The sequence below is a fragment of the Psammomys obesus genome, unplaced genomic scaffold (assembly GCF_907164565.1).
Source record: "Psammomys obesus unplaced genomic scaffold, mPsaObe1.curated_primary_1811, whole genome shotgun sequence".
Taxonomy (NCBI): domain Eukaryota; kingdom Metazoa; phylum Chordata; class Mammalia; order Rodentia; family Muridae; genus Psammomys; species Psammomys obesus.
In genome coordinates this window covers 7,196,391-7,215,677 of record NW_026586662.1, presented here as the reverse complement: position 1 = coordinate 7,215,677, position 19,287 = coordinate 7,196,391, and positions in this window count along the sequence as shown.

Here is a 19,287-nt window from a genome sequence, read left to right as displayed (position 1 = left end):
TCTTTTGCTCTCACTCATTCTCTCTCTCTTTCTGACTTTCTTTCCTGGTGCACTCCACCCATCCCCCCCTTTTCCGTTCTCCTATGTTCTTCCATTGTCTCTAATAAACCTCTTTCTATTGAACCTGTTGCATGGCATAAAATTTCAACATTTTTACACTTCTCCTCCCCCAAGAACATTAGATCCTCTCCTTTAATCCAACTTTAAGTTTTTTCAAAATACAAATGCAAAACTCAATACAACATCAAAATAAAAAAAAAACAAATACAACACTCTAATCTAAAACAAAAATACCAACCAGAAAACATCAAACTGTAACCAAATAAAAGCACACACACACAAACCAACATGCACAATAAATAAATACACAAACAAAGAACAGGTGGCGTCCATTATTTGTTGTTCAACTACTCCTAACCATGAAAGCTGCCCTGGAATGGTTGATATACCCACTGTCATTCCATTAGAGAAAATTTCTTTTTCTTTCTTTTTTTTTAAAGCAGGTATTACAGTTCCGTTATTAACCTTTACCCTAGTGCTGGGTTTATGCTCATTCATTCATTTAAAACTATAACAAGATAAAATAGAAACCATCACATTAAAGTTGGACAAGACAACCAAAAAGAGCCTAAGAAATGGCACTCATTTGCACAACCAAGAATTCTATAAAAAACACTAAACTATAAACCATAAAATTACATTGTTAATTTCTTTTCAACCATAGAATTTCATTCTTTACTTTAAAAAATGCTTATAGTGCTGACTCAAATGTAATGAGAATAATAATCATATTTTCTTAGATAGAACCACATGAAATTGCCACCATGTAATGATTTTTACCTACAAAAGTAGGAATTTCTTTGCATTGTATTTGAGATTTGTTTTTATTCAAGTCATTCAGCAACGTTAGGCAGCAAGGCAGGCAAAGATAGCATATACACTCTTTCCCCGAGGAGAGAAATCTAAATGCTAAGTGACATATTTTGTTTCATAGCTAGAAAGTGACAGAACTAGGATGTGGACTTGGGAGATCTAAAAGTGTGCTTATTAATTTATACCTTGTTTCCTACAGTAATTTAGTATTGTTACCTAGCTGTTACCATAAATTTATCTGTCATTGCTATAAAATTTTTACAATTAATATGTCAAAGTTAATATGACCAATTAATCTGTTATTTATAAAGGTTCAAATATAAAAAAGACAGTCACAGATTGATTAGAGAGATTTAACATAAAGCACTTTGTTGGTAGGTTTGTAATGAAGCCAAGAAGACTGAAAATCTAATGTTTAATGTAAAGAATAAGAGTTGTGATTTGTAGGAAGGATGTTTTCCATCTCTTGTCTGAACATAGGTCACTATCACAATGCTGTTGATATCTTCCCAATTGGCTAGATAACACAGCCAGACAAAAGGAGACAGAAAAGAAAAAAATATGACATCCATCAAAACCCCCAAACCAGCATCTGTGATTGTCAGGAAGTTTCCTAGCAAAACAGTTGTTGTAGGAGGCTTCTGCATAAGCTACACAGTGACTGGACACTGCTGGTCTACCTTAAATGATGCGGATGACTGTGCCAGAGAGAGCAATGCAGCTGGGGAAAAATGCCGCTGATGAGCAATCAGAGCAACAGCTGACATTATTGGTGCTCTCCCAATCTAAGAGATTGACTGTCTTTGTGTATGACAACACCTAAATGGAATAGTGCTGTTCAGGACCTTGCAGTCAAAGATTATGTGGCTTTGTCATATTATGTACTAAATGCTTGTATTCATTCCTATTTCCAGGCCCTGATTTATTTAGCTCACATGGGGCTATTCTTCTCTAATTATTGTTCTCATCTAAGATTAGCTCTCTGAGCCATATTTGATTCTCTCTCGAAAGTAGTGTCTGCATGATTCATTCACACATGTGCCTGGAAAAACCTCCAAGCTTTCCCCATACGTCCAGGCACTAGAACTCACAAATACCGGGGAAAAAGTATTGCCTTGTTTTTTCCCCATCTTTGATTTATATGACACCTCTGCAGTGTTGGGGACTTAGGTATAGATACTTTTTTATTCCCTTTTCTTTCTCTTCTGCATCTGAGATTATGTTTTTCTTTTAAAATTGATTTAATTCCTGAAAATGGCATATTTGGGAGCCCTGATGCAATAAAAGTTATTGACATTATACTTGGTTGCCCACCAGAACCTGAAAGTAACACTCTATTGTTGAAGATACCACACATTTAACATTTTGGTTAAAGGTCATGTAGAAAGGAAGCTGAAATTTAACTGGAAGCTTCCTTTCCATTAGCTAGCTTTCATGGAAATGAAGGTACTGTGCAGCCTTCTAGGTAAGAAAAAGCATTAAGAGCCCTACCCAGATGTTATTTTTGTGAGCTACAATAATAACCAGCCTGGCAAGAGATTCCTACTTGTGCAATAGTAGAATGAATGTCATAGGAAGAGCCAACCATGTTCAGATTGCTCTACAAGAGGAAACTCATGCCTGGTGTCTTAGCTACTGTCTTATTTCTGTGAAGAGATACAATGACCAAGGAAACTTATTTAAAAAGCATTTAATTGGTGCTTGATTGCAGTGTCAGAGGGTTAGTCCAGAATCATGGCAGAAATCATGATGGCAGGCAGGTATGGTGCTGGAGTACAGCCGAGAGTTTATGTCTTATCTGTAAGAGAGGCAAACATACTAAGTAAGATTGAGCCTGGTAAAGACTTTTGAATCCTCAAAGCCTTCCCCTAGTGTTATAACTTCTCCTTCAAAGGCCACACTCCCACTCTTTCATAAACACTCTGCTAACTGGGAACTAAACATTCAAATATATTAGTCTATGAGAAACATTTCTATCCAAATCACCACATCTGGCTTTATAAGTCTAGCACAAAACTCAAGGCTTGGAAAGTCCCAGGACTTGAGGGGAGCCTATTCCTATTATTGAGTTACAATTAAACTTTGTTCTAAAGGCTTATTGTTATATCCATAAGTTTGTACAGTTCTTAATCCCTTCTAGAGAAGGGTCTCTTTGCAGTGGTCAATAGTTATAAAAAAAAAAATCATGATGGGTCAAAGAATAGAGAAAAAGTGAATGGGGAGTGCTTGTCGATAAATGTGACTTTTATACCACACACTGGTCCCTGCATCTGTCCATCACAGTTTCTGGTACATCTCAGAACTGAGGACAGAGAGATGATAAGAACCACAGATTGAGGAGGACTGCTGAGAACATGTCTTCTGGATACGGCACAGCTAATTAGATCATGAACTCACAGCTTCTGTGGTTACCTGCACAAGTCCTGCACAAGATTTCCTTACTGGAGGGTGGAGAGTTCACAAGGATCCATCTTACCCTGGAGTAATACCCACTATCAATAGTTACAGATAAATAAAGGAGGAATGCCATTTTGTTTTTTTTTTTTCCTCAGATTTTATTTTAATTTTATTTTTCTTAGTTACATTTTGTTAACTCTGTGTCCCAGCTGTATCCCGCTCCCTTATTTCCTCCCCAACCCCACACTCCCTCCCTGGTCTCCTCCCTGCCCCTTTCCAAGTCCCCTGATAGGGGAGGACATCCTCCCCTTTCATCTGACCCTGTTTTATCAGGTATCTTCAGGGCTGGTTGCAAAGTCCTCCTCTGTGGCCTAACAGGACTGCTCCTCCCCTGGGGGTGGGGTGGGGAAGTCAAAGAGCCTGCCCTTGAGATCTTGTTAGAAATAGTCCTTGTTCCCCTTACTTTGGAAAACTACTTGGTTACTGAGCTACCACAGCCACATCAGAGCAGAAGTTCTAGGTTATACCCATAGATGGCCCTCCGTTGAGTGTCAGTCTCAGAAAAGACCCTGTGCCCGGATATATTTGGTCCTTGTGGAGTGCCTATCCTTTCCATATCATACTAATTCCCCTTCTTTCATATGATTCCTGCACTCTGCCGAGGGTTTGGTTATGAGTCTTAGTGTCTGCTTTGAAACACTGCTAGGTAGAGTCTTTCAGATGCCTTTTGTGGTAGACTCCTGTCATAAGTTCAATGCACATCCCATTTGTCTTTCTAAATGGGGATTGATCATCTTCACCCGTGTCTGCTTTCTTGATTATCTTCTTTAGGTGTGTAGATTATGTTTATCATATCTTGTAGGTCTATATAAGCGAGTATATACCATATTTGTCTTTCTCCTTCTGGGATACTTCATTCAGAATGATTTTTTCAAGAGCCTGCAAATTTCATGATTTCCTCCTTTTTGATTGCTGAGTAATATTCCATTGTGTAAAAATACCACAATTTCTGTATCCATTCCTCCGTTGATGGACATCTGGGTTGTTTACAGGTTCTGGCTATTACAAATAAAGCTGCTACAAACATGGTTGAACAAATGTCCTTGTTGTGTACTTGAGCAAATTTTGGGTATATACCTAGGAGTGGTATAGCTGGGTCTTGAGGTAGCACTAATCCTTATTGTTTGAGAAAGTGCCAGATTGACTTCCAAAGTGGTTGTACCAGTTTACGTTCCTACCACCAATGGAGGAGGGTTCCCCTTTCTCCACAACCTCTCCAGCATGTGTTGTCACTTGAGTTTTTGATCTTGGCCATTCTGATGGCTGTAAGTTGAAATCTTGTTCATTGTGGTTTGCATTTCCCTAATGGCTAATGAGGTTGAGCATTTCTTTGAGTGTTTCTCTGCCATTCGATGTTCCTCTATCAAGAATTCTTTGTTTAGCTCCGTTCCCCATTTTTTAATTGGATTACTTGGTTTGTTGCTTTTCTGCTTCTTTAGTTCTTTATATATACTGGATATTAGCCCTCTGTCAGATAAAGGGTTGGTGAAGATTCTTTCCCAATCTGTAGGCAGTCGTTTTGTTTTGATGACGGTGTCTTTTGCTTTACAGAAGCTTTTCAGTTTCATGAAGTCCCATTTATTGATTGTTGCTCTTAGAGCCTGTGCTGTTGGTATTCTGTTCAGGAAGTTGTCTCCTGTGCCAATGAGTTCTAGGCTGTTCCCTACTTTTTTTCCAACTGATTTAGAGTATCTGGTTTTATATTGAGGTCCTTGATCCACTTTGACTTTAGTTTTGTGCAGGGTGATAAATATGGATCTATTTTCATTTCTCTGCATGTAGATATCCAGTTGGTCCAGCACCAGTGTGCTCACTGATGAGTTGCCTACTCTTCAGCAACAGCTTCCTTCTCATGCTCATACAGAACAGCATATTTAAATCCAGTGGTCGACATACACTTGAATGGGGACTCATTTGGAAGAAGGGTTTTAATAGAAGAAAAACAGGATGAGACAGGGAAATACGGGGTTAAACAGACTACATTCATTATAAAAAAAATGTATGGAACTCTCAGATCACAAAATCTACCCAATCCGCATTTAAACACCTTTTATCATCCCCCAATTTATTTTGACTTTGGATGTTCAAGATTATATAACAAAAGTTCCACTACTATTCTATATAAAATTTAGGAACCTATCTGTATCATGGCATCTCTCATCTCTTTTTCTGATTTCCTCCATCATACTGAGCCTCTCTTAACATTTACCCACTTTTCTCCTTGCCTTTTTTATCTTCTTGGAATTTTTACAATGACAGTCACGGAGGAGTGGATATCTTTGTTGATCCACTACTCTATTATCAGTGTCAACACATGAAAGCTCCACAGTAAATATTTGCTTAATCAATAAACTTACAAGGACATCTGTTTCTTTGTATGGGGACTTTTAATAATGAAAGCACAAGCTGCTCTTATTAGCCACATTGTTTCCATTTTTTTGCCAAGAATGTTTGATAGTAACTTCCTGGACACTGGAATCCTGAACCTCACAGTTTTAAATGAGAGAAATTATAAGCTGATCTCCAGAGACCAATCAAGCACCTATAAAAATAGTCTTTGATATCTCACTAACAATTCACAAATGACTTCTTGATGACATAAAGCATTCGAACCATGAACTACTATATAAAGCTACTAGTAAGAATGACTCTGCACAGCATATAACACTACTCTCTGCTTCCTTTTTCTACTGTAAGGGGTGGTGTGATAACACAGATAATGAGATAATGTGTGGACTATGGGGGAAAAATCAAATTAAGTTGAAACTTGTTGACAGTGTCCTGAGACACCTAACATAAGCAAAGAGCAACACACAGCAAGATAAACTTTCAGGTTAAGGGTACAGAAGGCAGTAGCAATAATACATATATGTTTTTAATTTTTTATTTAACTTTTATTAATTACACTTTATTCATTTTGTATCCCCCCATAAGCTCCTCCCTCCTCCCCTCCTGGTCCCACCCTCCCCCTCTTTCTGCATGCATGCCACTCCCCAAGTCCACTGATAGGGGAGGTCCTCCTCTCCTTCTTTCTGATCTTAGTCTATCAGTTCTCATCAGAAGTGGCTGAATTGTCAGGGTCCTAGGTTATCTCCATGAACAGTCCTTGGTTGGAGTATGAGTCTCTGGGAAGTTCCCTGTGTTTAAATTTTCTTGTACTGTTGCTCTCATTGTGGAGTTCCTGTCCTCTCCAGCTCTTAACTATTTCCCACTTCTTACATAAAATTCCATTCACTCTGCCCAACAGTTGGCCATCAGGCTCAGCACCTGCTTTGACAGTCTGCACGGCAGAGGCTTTCAGAGGCCTTCTGTAGCAGGTTCCTAGGTTGTTTCTTGTTTTCTTTTTCTTCTTATTTCCATCCTCTTTGCCTTTCAGATGGGGATTGAACATTTTAGTTAGGGTCCTCTCTTTTGCTTAGTTTGTTTAGACGTACAGATTTTAGTGGGTTTATTCTATGTTGTATGTTTATATGAGTGAGTATATACCGTGTGTATTAGACTTAGAAAAAAATAATAAAACTCACCATCCCATCTAGAGATCAGAAGAGATAGGAGCATAGTTGGTATAACTTTTAGGATTAGCATCCCACACAGATTTGTATGTTGATTTACCAGTGTATTCAGGGATCCTTTTGCTTTTGATATTGACTCCTTATAAAATATTTTGCAAATCACTACATTAAACAGATGGTTGGGTATTGAAAATCAAAAGTTTAATTGTACATTTTTTGAAGTTTTTACTCATCTTTATTCTTTATATGAATACAGTTCCCTTTCCCTCTATTCATCCCAGTTGCTCCTCACATCCTCTCCCATCTGTATCTACCTGGTTCCTGTCTCTCATTAGGAAAGAACACACTTTTAAGAGAAAACAACAAATCATAACAAAATAAAAAAAATCATAAGATATATCAAAAGCCATCATGAAGAAATTGGACAAGTCAAGCCAATAAAAAATAAATAAATAAAAAAAAAAAGATCTGCAAGGAAAGGCAGAAGAGTCAGAGATCCACATTCAGGAGTCCCATGAAAGTGCCGAGCTGGTTCAGTCTTTGTGAAGCCCTATAGGACCATGTTAGTTTGTTTGTAGTTGTTCTTGTGATGGCCTCGATCCCTCCAGCTACCTCAATCCTTCGCCCAACTCTTTCAGAGGACTCCAGAGCACCGCCTGTTCTTTGGCTGTTGATTCCTGTATCTGTTTCCATCAGCTGCTGGATGAAGCCTCTCAGAAGACAGTTATGCTAGGCTCCTGTCTGCAATCATAGTAGAGTATCATCAATAGTGTCAATGGTTGCTTCTCTCCCATGGGGTGGGTCTCAGGTTGGGCCAGTCATTGGTTGGCCATCTCCCATAGGCTGCCTTGTCTGACCTCAGTGAGGGAGGATGTGCCTCGTACTGCTTTGACTTGATCTACCAGGGTCCCTTTGTACCCCCTTAGGGGGGTCTCCCTTCTCTGAGGAGAAAGAGATGGGAGAACGGGGAAGGTGGTATGAGGGTGAGACTGGGAGGAGAGGAAGGAAGGAGGATATGATTAGGCTATAAAATGAATAAAAACAATTCAAAAGGTACAAACTGAAAACTATGATAAATATGTAGAAGACAGAGTGCAAACCTGTATAGGACCTGCATGTGCTGCCTTACTCTCCGTAAGTTCTTATGAGCTTTGCTCAGTTATTTTAGAGGCCTTTATTCTCCTGGTATCCTCCATCTGCTCATTATTTGGAGACTTCAAAAAAAAATTGTCTTCCTATAGTATAGGAAGTTTCCACTGTGTTACTTTTTCATACCGCCGTTCAAGTACTCCCCAAATACTTCTCAGTTCAAGCTGTTTCTCCCCTCATTCCTTCCCTCAGTTCCATCTTTCCTTCCTCTTCCAACTGAACCTCCCATTCTTGTCCCTTTCCTGGTTCTACGCCACCCATAAAATTTACTTCATTTTCCCCTTCAACGGAGATCCACATGTCTTCCCTTGTCCTTTCCTCTATGCCTTACCTCTCTGGCTCTGTGGATTGTAGATTGCTTATCATTTGATATTAAATAAACATTGGGATATTTACATATCAATATCTGGCTATTATCTAGATATAAACAAATTCATACCATATTTATCTTTCTAGGTACAGATTACCTAGAAAATTACACATGGTAATTTCTTCTAATTTTATTCATTTACTTGCAAATTTCAAGATTTCATTTTCTTCCAGAGATGAGTAATACTTCATTGTCTAAATGCGTCACATTTGTTTGTTTGTTTGTTTGTTTTAATCTATTGTTCTGTTGAAGGACATCTAGACTGTTTCCATTTTTCTGGCTTTTATGAACAATGAACATGGTTGAGCAAGTATCACTGTGGTAGGGTGAAGAATTCTTTGGGTGCATATCCAAGAGTATTATAGCTGTGTTTTGGGGTAGATAAATTACCATGTTTCAGAGGAACACCCATACAGATTTCCATACTGGTTGTACAAGTGTGTATTCCCATCAACAATATCCTGCCAGAATGAACTGTCACTCTTGATATTGATATTAGCCATTTGACCTATGTAAGATAGAATCTCAAAGTAGTTTTGACATTCATTTCCTTGATTGCTAAGGATGTTGAACATTTCATGTGTTTTTCAGCCATTTGAGTTTCTTCTACCGAGAATTCTCTGTTTAAATCTGTTCCCTATTTTAAAAATTGGACTATTTGTTCTTATATCAAATTTCTTGAGTTTTTATATATTTTAGATACTAGCCCTCTATAAAATGTGTAGCTGGTAAACATCTTTTCCCATTTTGTAGGCTTCCACTTTGTGCAAATGATGATGTTCCTTGCTTTACAGAAGCTTTTCAGTTTCATGGGGTTTCATTTATTAATTGTTGATTTTAGTGCCTGTGCTGTTGGTATTCTGTTTACAAAGTCATCTCCTATGTCAATGTATTCAAGGCTATTCCCACTTTACCTTCTATCTGGTCAATGTGGATGGTTTTATGTTGAGGTCTGAGCCATTTGGAGCTGAGGTTTGTACAGGGTGATAGGTTTGCATCTATTTCTGTGCTATCTGCCCCACTCTGTGGGAGAGTTTCTAAGTTGCTAACTGAGGTGAGAAAACACACCCAAACCATAGAGAGCACCATTCCTTGGGCTGGTGACTAAAAAGGAAGCCACCAAGGACATGCACTCATTTTTGATTTTTGGTGGCAACTGCTTCATAGTCTCACTTCCGCGTCTGCCTCATGACCAGTGGAAGCCAAAGTAAATATTTTTTTTCCCTTTAAATTGTTTCTGGTCGGGTATTTTTGTCACAGCAATGAAAGAAAAGGAATGTGACTGGCTGCTCGCACTTAGAATAATGTCTTCTGCTGTCATTTTCTGTGTTTTTCTGTGTTTATGTGATTAATTGCTTCTAACACTTTCAAACCATCTTTGACAATTTACATTTAGTCTCTTGGTGCAAAGTCTCTTGATTATTCATCCTTGAGAGACCTTTGACTTCCCTTTTCTTTTCTGAATGCGTACTTTTCTCTTAGAGTTGGTATATTTCTGTCAGGCTATCTATCTATCTATCTATCTATCTATCTATCTATCATCTATCAATCTATGTATCTTTTTCTTTCTTGCATCTATCTACCATATATCTCTCTATCTGTTTATCTATCATCACAATTATTGCTGTTATTAATTAAAGTTTTCTGTAATTTTATTTTTTCCATCTGAAGTGGGTTTGCTTGGTCATAGCACACAAATACCTTGATATTTTAATATTTTTTTTTCATTCTATAGAATTTTTCTCCTTCAGTTTGGTAATTTCATGTGACTAGTCTTCAACACTGAGTTTTTCAATTCAACTTTTTGCATTATTGTATTGTATTATGTGTTTCAGAAGTCTTATTTGATTTTTTAAGTGTAGATGTCTTTGCTAATGTTATAATTTGAGTTATTCTTTTCCTGAAGTTTAATTTATATCTTTGAATTCCTTTGTAACTCATTAAGCCTTCTTCACAAAATTACTTAGACTGTTCATTTTGGAATACTGTTCCATTACCAGTTTTGTTTGTTTGTTCGTTCCTTCCTTCCTTTCTTGCTTTCTTTCTTTCACCTTTCTGTCTTTCTTTTTTCTTTCTTTTGAAATCCTTAGTACGTTTGCAAACAAATATCTCTTCCCATCTTTACACGCTTAGAAAACTTGTACCAAGTACACCAAATGCCTTCCTAGAAATTCTCTGTTCCACTAAAATATTGTCTATGATTGTATCTCCTTTGTAGTTAGGTGAGCCGTGGGTCAGGACCTTAAAGAGATGCTACACTCTTTAGTGTAGAACTCTTTAGTTCTATGCCTCAACTGACCTTGGTATGCTTCATTGGAAATAGCAGGGTTATTACTTGCTTTTGGTGTTTTCACATATTTATGAAGACTTTTACCAACACTACAGATAGGATGAGACAAAAATCAGAGCAATCTAAAAACTGAGACAACAGGGAACTGCTGAACCCTTCCCACTGCCTCTAGAGGCAGTAGCTTGGGTTTCCGCATATTTTGATCATCTTACAGAGACATGTTGGCCACAGTGTTTTTATCACCCATTTCTTCATGTGAGTATTGCAATCTGCATTAACCTTCCCACCTAATTCTTCATTTCTAACTGTCTTAAGCCATACAGTTCAGTCAACACATCATTCACTCTTCTATCAAATTATATACATAACAGGAAAAGCAGAAAATTCTCCCCCTCCAAGTCTCTAATCCATGTAGTAAAATAAAAGTTATTATGAGTAAAATATATATATATATATATATATATATATATATATATATATATATATATATATATATATATAATTTTAGTCATTCATTAGAACCCAAAGAAGAATATTAACAGAATATTAACATTTAATTTGAAAAAAAAAAAAAGGTAAACTGTAGTCACATTAGGTTCACATACAAAGGAATGGTTCCATTTTAGGAACCATAAAAATATAATTAAATATGTTAAAAGTAAAAGTGAAATCATGTGATTATCGGTTCATAAAGAAAATATTTTATAAATTCACTCAGTAGAAACATAAAATAAATATTAGAATTAAGTACTTTTGTTATATTCTTTTAATACTTAATTATAATCCAAAAGTTGAAACAGTTAAGAAATTTATTTTACAGTCAATCCTCATAATTTATACATATTAACCTCATTTTGTACTGGAAGAAAGATAATTGAGAAATAATTTATGACCACATATGCCATATTCATTTATACAGAAAAACTTAGACTTTACTAACAAATTATTTGAGATAAAAAAATAATCAAAATGAATAAACATAAAATATAGATTATAGGCTGAATCATATTAACTTTACCTTTGATCATTCTAACAAAAAAATCATGCTATGTTTGAGTTTCATATAAAACATATTTTGACTACTAAAATGAATAATAAGAAAGTTATTACTTGTAGCATCATTTAACATATTAATAATAATTTTAAATATCTATAAATGTACTCAACTGATGCTGTACATTATAGTTAGTGCTAAGTGACAACCTGACAGATTTTAGAAGCATCTGAGAGACTACCTGTGTCAATGCCTGTGGAGAAATACCTTCATTACATTAATGGTTGTAGAATGATCTATCTTGACTGTGAGCAGCAGTATGCATTCATTTCTCACTGATTCCAAGATTACATTAATATTAACATTTATTTCTTCAAAAATTAATTAAGAAATATTTTTGTCAACATTGCTAGATCTCTATATGCCTTACTGGTGTGAAGTTTAAATGGTATGACAGATATTGTAAATGGTCTGGTATTACCACAGATCCCATTGTCTGTGGAGTCACATTCCAAGCTCTTCAATAGATCCCGGAAATCACAGATGGCATCCACCCTACGTGTTCTGTGTTTTCTTTCTGTGGTAAATGGATTATTAGTACTTCTCATTTCAGGGAAACCCATATTAAAATTTGTTTTAGGTCAATCTTTTGGGTGCATCATAATTTTTTTTTAAATTTTTTATTTAACTTTTATTAATTACACTTTATTCATTTTGTATCCCCCTATAAGCCTCTCCCTCCTGCCCTCCCTTTCCCACCCTCCCCCCTCTTTCTGCATGCATGCCCCTCCCCAAGTCCACTGATAGGGGAGGTCTTCCTTTCCTTCTTTCTGATCTTAGTCTATCAGAACACGTTGTTTGTTTCATCCACACATAAATTTAATGCATTCTCTATGCCAGCTGAACAATTACTATGTGCTGGCTGTGACTTTTATAGTGTGTGATGTGGTTTGAACAAGAATGAGCCATATAGGTTCGTATATTTGCACCTATCAACAAGGAGTAACACTATTTGAAAAGGATTAGGAGGTGTGGCCTTGTTGGAAAACTGCATTACTGGGAGGTGGAGGGATTTGACGTTTCAAAAGCCCATGCTAAGATCAGTTCAGTTCTAGTCCTGCTACTTAAAAATAAGGATGTAGCTCTCAGCTACTGCTTCAAAGCTATGTTACAGCCATGCTTCCCACTATGATGATAATAAACTAAACCCCGAAACTGTAAGCAAGTGCTACAGCCATGCTTCCCACTGTATTGATAATAAACTAAACCTCTGAAACTGTAAATGAGTGCAAAAATAAATACTTTACTTTATAAGACTGGTCTTGATCATGATGTCCCTTCACAGCAATAGAACAATGGCTAAGACAGATATAACACCAAAAAAAAAGCCCTTTTTATTTCTTCCTGAAAATTTTACAGATAGATGTTTCATTCTTACTGTGGAGCTTAACAACATCTGCATTCAGTATTTTTCTTTTATTATAAAGTCAAAAATTTCACTTTTTTTTCTTAATTCTTTAAGAGTTCCGTTTTGCAGATTCTCTTTGGCATATCTAATTTTCCAGCAGTACTTAGCACCAAAGTAAGTGATCATTACTTGCACACAAATGTAGCAGCGCTGTGATATGGACCTGATAATTAAATAGCTACAAATAGTCCTTTATGTCTGGAAATTTCCATTCAATATTTTTGTGTCTTATCATGAAAAACTAAAAGTATAGGAAGTAAAACTTTACGTAAGATACAGATGTTATTTCATCTCAAAGATTTAGGTGGTCCCCGGCTACCTGCAGGAATCAATAGATATATATTCAAGGGAAAACCTTGCAACTATAAGGTAGAAAACTACACAGCTGCATTCACAGTGCCACATTTCACAGACACAGGAATCTGCAAAGACAGAGAGAATAGGTGAGCTAGTGAGAAAGGTTTTGGAGACTTAGACAGGACAGAAATAAAGCACAGCAGTTGTCAATGTTCTTGCCTTTCAAGGCTCACAACTTTCATGGAAAAGAAAGTAGAAAAAAATCCAAAGTCATGAAATATAAATGAACTGATAACGATGCTCTAGGTAGTTTCTTAATAAAATTAATTTAAAATTTAAAGATGCTTCCTAAATTTGTGGTCATACTATGACAACGAAGAATGCCTAAATGCATGAATTAGGGCAATGAAGCAGTATATATCAGGTTTTAGAAACATTTTTGTAGGAATTGTGATCAATATTTGTTAAACTAGTAAAAGTGTGAATCTACATAGAATACTAACAAAACGAGGGCCATATAAAATGTTATAAATTTACTAAAAAGATAAAAGAACGTTCCCCAAGTTCTGTCTTTAGAGATTATACCGCAGATGATAGAGATCTGAACAAATCTGCTCATGTAAGTTTCCAGCCGATGGTTATTAACATCATAAATGCTGCCCATGAATACTCCATATTTATATATATATATATATATATATATATATATATATATATATATATAGTATATTTAATATCACGTGTATATCTGTTATTTACCACTGATATGTAAGGTAATTTATTAATATAAGTTAAGAAGTAACATGTAACGATACACTCACTGTATATTATACATAATTTTTGTTGTTTTTCTGTTTGTTTCCTAAGAGGAAATTTCACTATGTATTCAAGCTGTCACTGAACTTACTACGTAGCCATGCTGACATCAGATGTGATGTATTCTCATCTCAGGCTCCTCATTACAGCTGAGTGTCACCATCCCTGGCAGCTTTGCTTCTAAAAATGGTTTTGTTTTAAATGACATGCTTATTATGACAAACACTGTGATGACAATTCTTGTTAACAAATGTGTTTTCAATCTTTCTGTCTTTCTGGTTTTTTGAGACAGGGTTTCTCTGTGTATCCTTGGCTGATCTAGACTCACTTTGTAGACCAGATTGACCTCGAACTCATAGACATACTACTGCCTCTGCCCCCTGAGTGCTGGGATTATCGGCATGTGCCTCAAGCACCTGGCTCAATATCTCTTGATAATACTATTTTTTTTTCTTTTCTTTATTTTGTTCTGCTATTGCTTTTCATCTTTAAAGGGACATTGGATTATAATACTGGCACTTTCTTAAAGGTTAAGAAATTATTTTAAAACACAGAATTAAACCTTAATGATGCATTTAAATTTGAGATTATATTGACTTTGTCATAAATTGAGATTTTATACATGAATAATATATACAACACGCACATCCAGGCAAAAAGAATATGTTCTAGTTGAAGTAATACATATTTTAGAAATATCAAACTTTAATTAAATTTCTCCAAAAATTAAATACAGAAAATCTCAAGGAATCAATTATGCTGAATGAAGGTTTTGCAAGCCCAACTATATAATCATCTAATTTGCTTACTTAATGACTCTTTTTGGCAAGAAATTATATTATTTTTATTACTATTCTTTATTAATAAGGCTCCCATTATATAATTCTAGCTAGTCTGGAACTTGTGATGTAGACCAGACTGGCCTTGGCCTTGATCTTATAGAGATCCATCTGCTTCTACCCCTTGAGTTCAGGGATTAAAGGCCTGCTCTACCATGCCTGGCTTCAGAAAAGAAATTTCATAGAAGGTAGGAAAGGTAGGGAATGAATATATCATGAACATGTCAAATGACAAAAGAAGTCTAGAATCTGCCTACTTCATTTCATTTTAAAAGATTGTTCTGTTTTTCAAATTCTTTGGCTACAGAGAAACATGAATCCTAAAGTCAGATTCCTCATGTATTTCAAGTAATATTAAGGAATTGAAATGCATGTTAAAAATAATATTAAATATTAAAAATGATAAGCTATTATTTAAACATCTCTAATTATCCATGGTACATAAAGCATACATAAGTATATAAATGGGAAAGCATATTGCTGCATGGCAATGGATTGCAAGAGTCCATTTTTAGTGATTCAACTTCTAATATTAATAAATTATCCAAGAATAATTATGGGAACTTTTCCATTTGGTAGAACTGGAACAAAATATGAATATTACAGCAGACATTTATACAGAAGACAGTCAAGACAAATAAAAAATATTTGTTATTTTCTTTTTGAAAAAAAAACAAGAAATTTGAGAATAGTAGATGGCTAAAGAATTGATCGCAATCAATGGTTTTATATACTATCCACGTTTTTACTATATACGTGATACACACACCATCATATACATTATAATAAATTAAGAACAATAACTATTATATGCTTGCAAAGCATCTATAATACTTATTTTGTAGGCAAGAACATTTTTTTTCCTTGGGCTGAGGAGGGTTCTGAGCTTACTCAGTAGATAATAAAATTAAATAAAAAAAGGCAGAATGCATGGGATATGTTACTTCCAGATCCACAGAGGAATCTGCATTCATGTATTTTGATTGCTCATATATCACATTTTGTTTTTGTCACAAAAGGTATAAGGAGTTAAAGCAGCTACTTCTCTATCAGCTTAATTGCATATATATATATATTAGTCTTCAATACTTCCCTAAATACACTGAAGATAAAGAGGGACTCTGTCTCCTTCCTGGATAGAAAACAGGAGAAATATGCTATATATAAAATAATAAGGGAATCAGGCAGAATGCAGTACCACAGAGAAAGAGGAGAATTGCTGGGAGCCATGGTTCTGTGCACTGCCTGAGGGGGATTCAGTTTAATTTTTTCTAAAAAACACTACATCTTCCAGAGACTTTTTTTTTTTTTTTGGAAACAGGCATATGCAGATGCTTCTACCTTAATTTGAAACTCGACCTTTAAAGATAGTATAGATGGCTTTAAGATCTGCAGCCTAAAACTTACCAAGAAAAAGCAAAAATTAGCTAACTGGTTCCCAGAGTCCACATGAGTTTTTATACAAGATATCTGCAACACAGAAAACAGGCTTTTGAGCCAATGATTGCCTTTTCTCGGGCAGTGTTCATCTGATCCCAGATACCCTCTGCCAGCATACTGCACTATGAGGGCAGGTGCCATCCTCACTAGCTTTGTTCTGCTGCCTGCTGCATTTCCTCATATTTCTTTGCACTCTCCCTCTGGCTCTTGAAATAAGATAATATAGGTAATTTACTTGAGAGAACAGCAGAGGTTAAGTAAGGACATGAGATGATTAAATCTGCCAGTAAAAGCTGGACCAAAGGCTCCCATTTCCATACACTTCTCCATCGCTGTTTTCAGCCATAATTTGGTCTTTTTTCCTCTTCTGAGCCTGATAGTTTCTTATCACTTTCTAATGGACTGTGAGTGTCTAGTGTGTTCTGTTTCTGTTCATACTGAGCCTGCAGTGAAAAAGCAATAAAAGAGAAATGGAAAAAGCAAAGCAGAGGCTGGAGGCAAAGGAGACTGCTGTCCTCAGTAGCATCACAATGACGCAAGAGAAGAATAATGGAAGATGAAAGGACTGGTACCTCATAACTGAGGTATCAAAAATAAGATCAGGCAAGAGAACATTTGGGGAGGACTGTTTCTGACTGACTTCAAACATAAGGACAGGAAAGCTCCAATTGGTTTTGACAACCACACCTAGTCATGACCATGATCATTTCTTTTTCTAAATTTACCATACCTCTTGATGCCTTTAATCTTTACTAATTATTATGCTAACCTCTAAGTAGGACAATAGTGTTTTTGTAAAATACTTGATTTTAATTGTCCATTTTAAAGAGTTAGGATGGTAGTCCAAAGACCAGGTCCTATTTCATAAGAAAAAGGGAATGATGCACACATTATTTTCGCAACTGTTAAAGAAAGCGCTCTGAGACTGATAGAGAAAATATTTTTTTTTTTATGACTAATCAGCTTTTCATTTAAGGAAAAAATACAGTGACTGATTTTTCGGTAATTCTTGCTGTCAAAGTATTTTCTTTTGTCTACTTTCAAAAGTACTTTGTTTCTGCTTCATTTGTGCGTGTGTGTATTGTGTGGACAGACATTGCTTTAGACTGAGTAACACAAACCTTATTGTCAGAGAATGCTTTACCGCACCTGGGAATCCAAGAATTACAGACAAAGGAGGGGCGGTAATGCAGTTAAAATCTGTCATTGTGCATATGCACCACCGCTAAGATGAAACAGGACTTTCAGCATCCTAGACCACGAAATGTTTTTAAGGTATTTGCTTTTAAGGAGTTAGGTCAGAATGAGTTTCTGGTTAAAGAATCTCTTAATATAAAAACTACTCTGAGAAGTATGACTCAACAAAATGAAAAACAAAAAGAGCAACATGCACTTCTTCCCCAAATAAGTGATCATAGGACTTAATTTTTATAACACTATTGTGCAGATTTTTAATGAAAAATTAACACACCTAAACTCTTTCTTACCTAGTGGTTTGCCTTTCTTCTTTTGTATTCATTGTATCTACCTTGACATTTGATACTTTTAAGTTGCCATTACGAAGAGCCACCTTCTCTTCATCAGCATTTAGTTTATTCCCCGAAATGGACAGGCATTTAACGGTCTCTGCACAGCCTTGCTTTCTGTGTGCAGTAAAGAGAATAATTAAGCAAAGTTCATAATGTGGCAATCTGATTTTGGTACTGTTAGTGTGTGTGTTAGGTGCGACGAGGTTTATAAGAATGTCTACACACTTTGTCGACATGACCAAAACTGCTCTAACTTGAAGTTATACTTACCTCCTCCAGGTATGTTCTTCTGTGCCGGTAGCATTTATGTACTGAATCTTCCCTGTCTACACTTGCTCTATCACTCTGCCTCTCCTGCCGGAGGCGCTTCACCATTAGACGTGATTGTTATTGCCTGAACTAAACATGAACATACATGGAAGAGAGCCCTTGTCTTCATCCAGAACCAAGTGCTACCTTTTAAAAAACATTCACAAATGCCTCTTGGGGAGAAATACCTTACTTAATGCGCATGCATTCATCCTTGTTTCCCTCACGTCAGTTCTCCATACAGTCTCCAAGGTAAGACACTACAAGGGAAGTCCAACTCTGCCCATCAGCTGAAACCTTCCATTGCTGCTGCATTCTTAAATTTTTTTATTTTTATTTTCATTTTGCATTCTGAAAATTTAACAGCCTGTTAAATTTAACAGTCTATTTCTCCTGTGGCATTCTCCAGAATCTGCCCCTCCAACCATTTTTGTGGGCTCGTTTTCTCAGCTTTCCCTTCACTCATTCTTTTCCAGCCCTACAGGTCTCCTCATTGTCTCCAGATCTTAGCATTCATTGTCTCAGCCAAAATTTCACTGTCCTAATTCATTCATTCATTCATTCATTCATTCATTCATTCATTCATTCATCTAATTAACTCAGGAAGGCCATACTAGCTAAAATTGCACCTTTTTACTCCACATGTTTTATTTTCTTTATATCTTGTTTTATTTCCTTTTTAAAATATCTGCCCAGCAGGGTATCAAAGCAGATGCTGAGACTCATAACCAAACTTTAGGCAGAGTGCAGGGAATCCTATGAAAAGAAGGGGGAGATAATAAGACATGGAGAGGACAGGAGCTCCATACGGAGAGCAACAGAACCAAAATACCAAAATATCTGGGCACATGGGTCTTTTCTGAGACTGATACTCCAACCAAGGACCATTCATGAACATAACCTAGAACACCTGTTCGGATGTAGCCCATAGCAACTCAGTATCC